General features: G+C 31.9%; 1 pseudogene; it reads right to left on the bottom strand.

Annotated features, from left to right (window-relative positions):
• Positions 1–1,072: 1,072 nt before the first annotated feature.
• LOC143579398 (zinc finger protein ZAT11 pseudogene) lies at positions 1,073–1,459 on the bottom strand (annotated as a pseudogene).
• Positions 1,460–8,959: the final 7,500 nt, after the last annotated feature.

The raw sequence follows: 8,959 nt of genomic DNA, 5'->3' as shown, positions 1-8,959 counted from the left end.
AATCATTTGTGATATAAATAAAATCAATTTATGTACACATGCTATAGATACAAACATATATTTAATACATTTTTCATATACGTTATGTAATTATTTGCTTTACTTGTAATGTTATAATTTGAATCACCCCGTGTGTGACACGGGCTCTAAAACTAGTTCACTAATAATTGTAGGTTAAGTTTTACTATTTTAAACATTTACAATCAAACTGGCCTTTATGGTAACTTACTCTGTTTAATGCAAATATTACTTGTTTTCAACAAGGATGCTCATTGGATTGGATAAATGCTTATTTTGTTTAGTTGAATCGGATTTGAACATTTTAGGGCCTTATCTGAAATTCAATATGATTCAAGTTGGATTGGAAATATTACTATCAATTCGAATATATCCGAATTCAATTCGGATTGGATTTGGGTATATCCAAATTAAACCGAACATTTTACTAGCTCAGAATCAAAATAAATACACCAAATCAGAAAATAAAAATGAGTCTTGAACACAAATTCATATTTCAAACTTCAAAAATAACTCTAAATAAACCATCATAACTCGTAAAGGTTAAAACAGTAAGTCTTGGTGTCCAAACATGCTACATGCCTATTAAGCTTAAACAGACATGAGTAATCCGATTTTTAAAATTCTAACACCTGAATTCGAACTGAATATCCAAATGATAATTCGGATTTGTTTTTGGGTTCCGGTTATGATTTTAAAATTCTAACGCCCCTAATTCCCAAGCAAAGCAAATTAAAGTAGGGATATGTTATTCGTACACCATTTGGTTATCAATACATCCTACATACGATCGTATAGGGGCTACACGATCGTATGGAACCCACTTGAAAGGGTGTGTGGATAAGTCAAATGGTGTGTTGATAACCGGAGCCTTAAAGTATTCAAACATAGTTTGACATTCATATAATTTTTGTATGATCACGTGTATATATATAAATATATATATTTATTACATATATATCTCACGATCAAACATTTGGAAAATGAAATCCTAATTTTCCTAAACCAAAAAAAGAAAAAATAAAAAAATATATAAAAATAAATGAACAGATTTTCAAATGGCTATTCCCGCCGTCCTTGCACTACGACTCCAGATTTTCAATTCATTCTGAAACGGTGTCAAATTCAAATCCAAACACAATCCTCTGGTACCACCATCCACCACCTCCTCCACCACCACCACCGCCTCCGCTTTCGCCTTTTCGGGCTGACTTTCACGATGCCGCCTCATGTGACCTCCCAACGCCTGCCCGAGCTCAAACTCCAACCCACAAATAGAGCATTCATGTGTCTTAGCCTTCGCAGGCGCCTCGTCAATTGCTTTAACCTTCTTGTGGCTCGTTCGGTGTCCCCCTAGCGCCTGGAACGACGAGAACGGCTTGTTGCATGTCTTGCAATGGAAAACCCTACCCGAATTGGCCCCGGATTGATTTAGGAGCATTAATCAGTTCGCCATGGCGAGATTCTCGACTTCGCGATCGTCCTCCCAAGTTCTCTTCATGTTGATTGAATTTTGAAGTTTGGTTTAATGCTAACTATTGACTTAGTTGCTGCATGTGATCACATATATATAGTCATGAACACACGCACGTATCATGGTGTACTCATAAGAGAAGGTAGTTGGGTAGGGTGACGCCGTCACTCGTCATCTATGACGACACTTCGACTTTTGTTTCTAGAATTTGAAATCATTGACTTTTTATAGTCAAAGTCTTAATAAAAGTTTCAAACGAATCTCACTTTATTAGCTGGGGCTGGCTAACATATTTTTCTTTTTTTTGGGGGTATATATATTATTAAGTTTGTTAAATAGTGTGCAAATTTTATTATAAATATATATATAAGAGAAGAATAATATTGAAGCATAGAATTTAATTTTATGGAATTTAAGTAGTTAAAATTGGTGGGAGCCAAAGTTAAGTTAGTTGGTGGTATACATGTGGTTTCAAGATGAGGACGAGGTGGGCATATCATGCCATTTCAAGTTCTAGATGAGGCAATATATATATATATATATATATATATATATATATATATATATAAATATGCATAATAATCAAATAAGTGCGCACTTATAGACCCACATCAAATGTCTTTTGTCATAATAATTTGGGTTTTAAAATAATTGAAGATAATAATTACGTGATCCTAGAGTAATAACAATTAGTCTTTTTTTTATTTTCGAAACGAACAACACACATATGGTTGTATGTGCAGTGTGTATGTCTAAGTGAGACATTTTAACTTAATTTCTTCTAATTTTTTTTAAAGTGAAAGGCTCTTTACTTTGTGTTGAATAAACTTATAAAAGTAATGTTACATGATTGATGAAGACGCCACCAATAGGTTGAGCCTGCAATGATAGATTCTGATTCTCTATGATTGTTTTGTCAAACAAATTCGTTACAAAAATCATAATCTTTTGATAGATTACAATTTATGTTACATTCTAAATTCAATTCTAATTTTTCCGCTTAAAACTATCTGAAACAAACACACCCACTTAATGATGAACATTCATCTTTTATTGTTGGAAACTAACACTATGTTAAGGCGAGTGAGGGGTGGAGGAGACAAGTCATATAATTAGTGCTAGAAAAATACACTATTATTGACGAAACAATATCCCAAAGACGGAAAAGTGAGCATTCTATCTTCGGTAATCATTGATGGATTACTGTCGACTAAGGCATCTTACCCAACAATAAAAAGAAAATTGGAGTTTTAAAATAGCTGGTTGGTGACTGCCAGAATCACTAATTAACATACAAAATTTTCTTTTTCTTCAACAAAACAAAATGCAAGAAGAAAAAAATCTCAAAAAATTAAAGTAAGTTACGGAAGGTCATCAATGATACTGAGATCAGTGACAGAGTATTATGAATAATATCTACTTAAGTGTGTTATGTATTTGTTGGGTAAGACGAATTTTTTTTTATAGCAGATCCATTGAAAAAAAAATCTAAGAATATAAGATTTTTGAATAACACCTTTCAAAGATGCCGTGAAATACCGGATACCAACTCATAGTACGTAGTTAAATCCATCAAAAAACTTGCTAAAACTTTATTATGTATATTGTCTAGACCTCTCGAATTTTAACATTTTCCATTCTCATGCAATCTCTATTTGATGGTACTTTTGTTAATGTCACCTAATGTTCTTTGAAAAAAAAATTACATAAGCGTGGAAGGGGCACAACCCGAACCATCCGTCGAACAGCCAATCCTCACTTGCCCAACCATCCGCCAAAACCTGCCACCACACGCCCGTGAACACACAACTCTCTATCTTCCCTACACATAAACATCTCACTCTTTCCTCTCCACCCGTCGCGGGCTGTAATACCCATAGAAAAGAAGGTACCCAGAAATGAAACGGAAGGAGGTGGCATCAGTGTTGCCAGACTACCCGCCCTATCCGCAGACAGTTAGCCACTTCCATCCCACCGCATAATGTTTGTTGGAATTTTTGGTTTTTGAACTACATTATGCCACATGTGGTTTTGCATGTTTCATCCGTATTCAAGTAGGAACTTACACAAGTACATTGTGTGGTGACAAGATGTGAATTTGACATGATGTGCTCGCGAATATTTAGCACTTTTTAACTGTCCCAAAATGTTTTCCACATATGGCTTCAGACGTGCTATTTAGAAATTTGTACCTAATATTCTTTTTTTTTTTGTAAGATATGGAAATTTTCACTTTTGACATGCAAACGTTAACAGGTAAAAAAAGAGAAAAATATTATTCTTTTCTCTTTTCAATTCACAAAGATTTGAATACACTGATCTCTATCTTTATCTTTATAATTATATTAAAAATTATTATATTTCTCTTTCATATTTAATTAAATAATATTTTTTATACATTTATTATTACAGTTTTCGTTCTTCTCTGTTCACAATCAGTTCAGCAATTATTAAAAATAAATGGCGGCAAACAAAGTTTTCCCAATTTTATAAAAAATCACTAACTTTTCTCACTTATCTACTTATAACCAAAACCCTATCCTATAATTTGTAAAGCCCCCTCATGAAAAATTAGGGATAGATTAAGAATAAATTAGGGATAGATTGAGAATGCTCTTAGCTGAGTTTGTAATGTAATACAAATTATTCGTATTTGTAGGGAAATTCTCTAGACACCCTCCTTTTGAGCGACACCCATGTACCTATATGCTACATATAGGTTGGTGTCCCAAAAATAATAGAGTAATTAAGTCTATATGTCACATATAGCCCCATATAGACCATATAGAGATATATACGACATTTAGACATGTTTTTTTGTTAGTAATAATTTAATAAAAAGTCTTTTATTTTTTTTTTGTTTTGTTAACTTTTTTTTTTTAATTTCAACATTTTTTTTATAAAACGTGGCTACCAATGGCCTGGTCGAATTCAATATTTCAATGAAGCAAATAAAATAATACACTACAAAAAAGATTGGTATTTGAGAATGAAAAATTAGTCTTTAATACCTCACAATTAGTCCCTAAAGGTTATTGAGGACTGATATGTCAGTTGCTAGCCAGTAACAGATGCCTAGTCCTAGATAGTGGTTTTGGTAACTAAAAATCAGTCCTCATTGTATGACATAAACAAGGATTAACAGTCAGTCTACGATACATAAAACTTTAGTCCTTAATTTGTCTCCTTATACCACTTCATATCATTTCAGTCTCCAATGCATTTTTCGGTGACTGCAAATTAGTCTCAGGAACTGTGATATTTCAGTTCCTAATTCAAAAGTTTAAGAAGTGAAAATCAGTCCTCTAAATATATATATATATTGTCCCTAATACACTTTATTAGATTTATGTTTTCATATCAAATCAATCTCCGATAAGATGTTTTAAAGACTAAGCTATAGACCTCAATACTACTTAATTTCAGTCATTAATATGTCTTTTTTAAAGACTGAAAATTAATCTTAGATATCATTTTACTTTGGCCTCTAGCATGTACTTTTACTTTTACAGTCTAAAATCACTCTCCCAATATGTATTAACAATCACTGCATCTCTTCAACCACAGTAATATTATTCATAAACCTAATCCATTTATTTCATTCTCAAAATATCAATATATCAAAGCACTTTTATCATAAAAAAAAGATAATAATAACCTTAATAGTACAAATCAATCAATTCTGATGTTTAAAAAAGTATTGGGCAAAAGAAAGTACAAAATGTCTTAAATAACATCCTAGATTGTTTTGTACTATTGCTGAGTAGTTCATCTAAACCATGAGCTTCATTACTACTAGTGTGGATATTGTGCTCTCCAATTCTCGAAACCTTAGGTTCACAAACTCTAACAATCTCTCATATTTCTCCTTACTCTGTTTAGATTTCTTCTCGGGTGTAGCAACTTTCAAAGACCTTTTCTCTCTTGAAGAGGTCTAACACCTACCTCCGATGTAGATTTTGTTGTATTCTCCTTGACATGAACACTTTGTATTGCCTCTTTTTCTAGCTTGTGTCCATAGAAGTTATAGTCATTCCTTCTTAATTTAATTTGGGTATCGCCTCGTTTCTATGGAAAACAATATTTTCCTGATAGAATAAAATGTACACAAAAAAAGATAAACCATATTAAACTTGTAAAGTGGGGGTAACGTTGATATTCTAATAATGTTACGCTGAAATCAAAGTAAATGGGTATAAATATCTAACTTAAACTGCTACTCTGCTATGAGGGGAGGTCAAGAATGGCCAACATTGTGGCAAACAATCATTGAGATATACCAATGGCAATACTAGTTGTCACTACGAGAAGTTGGTTTGTCTGGATCCCACATTTAATCAGTTATAACAATTGGCAATAAAACAAATAAATAAAAGTTTACCCACATTTAGATAGCATCATCGCAACTATCATCAAGACACAATAATTAAGTACATGCCTTAAAGACAAAAGTTTGCTAGTGCACCTTCCCCTTTATCCTAAAAAGCTTAAAACATATACATACATATATATAATAAAAAAATGAAAAATCACATGTGAAGAAACCCAGCTTCAGACTATACAAGTGAAGGATCCCATTTCATATGCAACTAGTGGTGGATCCAGGATTTATCACAAAAGAGGTCACACGCAAATCAAAACAGATAAAAAATTTACGTTATATTGTAGTTGAAAAAAAAAGAAAACATAATAAAAAATGAAACACAGTTTTTCCCGCTAATAAAGTTAAGCAGATGATGTGCATAAGACCCGATTCTTAGAGCATAATGAGAATGAAGCACGTCCCTCACAAGTGTTAAATTCCCCTGTCACTGCTAGTTTCCTGTAAATCCATTTATCGGAATTTGATGTTAACTAATATTTTATATCCAAGCTCTATAGAGATGAAAAGATTAAATCAACTAAGAACAAAACCAAACCATATAAAATAAAAATAAATCATATCAAACACTTGTGAGGAGGTTAATTAGAGATGAATACATAACTAAAATTGCCACATGCTACAACTTTGTACAAATTCAAACTGCTATTTTGGCATCAAGATGTTCTCTTATCTAAATGAAGAAGAATTGGGTCTTAAATATCTCAAGAAAAGACAATCATTAGCATCAAAATTAGTGAAAGAAAACCCCAATTTTACCTGATTCAATACCATCAAAATTCGACAACCATACGGATAGTAACATAATCAAACTAAGTGGCTTATGAAAAGAAAATTCAAAAGCAGTATATCATCCACTAGTTTTCAAATACATGAGAACTGCACACATTTTCTAATATAGGATTAAGATAATATATATAAATCACCTCAACGCACTAAAGCCTACTATGATAGAACCATTGAATGCTTCACGCCTTCTCGCTATTGATTCATCGTCGACTGCACAAACGACTCATGTTTCACCTTAAGGCAGTTAAGAGACAAATGAAAAAGAGACAACAAATAAATTGAGAATAGAGAATGAACGGACCATTACGAACGAGATTGAGGGTGCGTTTGAGGAGAGACGGAATCTGTTTTTGTGATGATCGATTGGGGGAAAAGTGAGCAGATTAGGGTTAGAGCATTCCCAACCCATCCCCTAAAATTACGTTAGGAGGGTTTGTAAATTATAGGGTGGGGTTGTGAGTGTAAATTACAGAGTGGAGAGAGAAATGATAGTGATTTTTTATAAATTTAGGGAAAAGGTAGTGATTTTTGTGTAAATTATAAGGTGAAGAGAGAAAACTGTAATGAAAAAGGTATAAAAAAATATTATTTAATTGAACAGAAGAGAGAAATGTAGTGTTTTTCTCGGAGAAGTTAATTTGAGTTTAAGGAATCAAAATGCTAGTGAGCGGGGACTAACTTTGGGAGGGAGCTTTTTCTTAACATAAATTTGCAAATTTTAAAAAATTTTGAATTTAAACTCTTGGTTATTATTATTTTTTATAGGATGGTAAAAACTGATTATTTAATCTATGCATTAAATAATTTAATGTTCACGAACATCTAATTGAACTTTAGAATTATTAATTATATATGCATAACATAACGTGTAAATATAAAATTACGAGTAAATAAATTAAAAGTTATATAATGAGCCATTGTTACACGTTGAGTTTTAAGACCTAAGTTGTGGGCAAGTGGGTCGGTTAAGACAACTTAGTCTTTTCAAAGTTGGGCAACTAGACTCTCCAAATTGAAGAATGCAGTGGCCTAAATCACAAAAAAATGTCGACGTTCTAAAATGCTAGAATTTGCCAAAAAAGAATTAAAGGCTTAGTTCCGGTCCCTAGTTTGCTTTATTTTGGAATATAAAGAACAATTTTCAAGCTCTAATATGTTCCCTCTTTATTGAAGATTGTAGATCAATCAATTACAAAGTCACATAACAATCAAACCCAGATAATTTAACAAAACAATTCTATATATGTACTATGTATTTGACACTGTAACATCAGTCACTAACGGTTTAGTCGCTAGCGGTTGATTTGACAATTGCTTATGAATAATTTTTTAAAATGCCTTATAAAAAGACATTTGAGACTAATTATCAGCATCTAATACAGTCCCTTGCAGTAGTTATCATTATTTTCCAACATCTAATATATTTCCTTAAAATGGTAAAACATGTGTTGATTTTCAAAGAATAAATATTAGTCCCTGCTTATTTCATATATAAAAACTTTTAGATTCTAATTAGATAACATTCAATACATATTTTTAACTTTATATTTAGTCACCAATATCTTCCTTAAAATGGTGTAATTTAGGCCAAATAATTAAAGACTAGTCTTTGGTCTCTTCATATACAAATGGCATTCAAGAATATATCAGTCCTAATTCAATCAGTTTTGGGATGAGTAAAAACTGAATTTCAGTCTCTAATGTGTTCCTTCTATGTTAGAGACTAAAAGTTAGTCGCCATACATATGCGCTATTTTTCATTAGGTATATGCGACTGAAAATCGGCGCCAATAAATTTCCCTATGAACTCTTATTTTTTCTAGACATATGTGTGACTAAAATTTAGTCTCAGATAAGGTTCTAGAATATTAGCGACTGATTATTAGTCACAAACATCAGTTATGTAAAAATCAATCCTCAATAACATTGGTAACTGAAAATCAGTCCTAGATGTTACGTATCTAAGAATATTATATCAGTCCCTAATAGTTTAGTACCTAATAGTCATTTTTCTTGTAGTGATAAATTAGCAAACATTATAAATAAAACTCTCCACACACACACGTATGATTTGGTTCATTTCTTATTGCGAGAAATGCAAGAAGTCCATTAGACCAATCACAACTTTTATTTTGATTTTTGGTTTATATATAGATAGGGGTATACTAGTAAAAATGATTTGTTTTATATAAGGCAGGTAATAATTCAGGAGAAGTTACATATTAATTTATATTAACTTAGCTTTTTTTTATTTAACTTTAATGTGGATGTGCATGATGTGAGTATTTGATTCCATC

The sequence above is a fragment of the Bidens hawaiensis genome, unplaced genomic scaffold, assembly GCF_021521415.1.
Source record: "Bidens hawaiensis isolate Kalapana, Puna unplaced genomic scaffold, B.hawaiensis_p1.1 tig00029708_1, whole genome shotgun sequence".
NCBI lineage: Eukaryota > Viridiplantae > Streptophyta > Magnoliopsida > Asterales > Asteraceae > Bidens > Bidens hawaiensis.
Note: the sequence above shows the minus strand (reverse complement) of the source record. Positions and strands in the feature narration are given on the sequence as shown.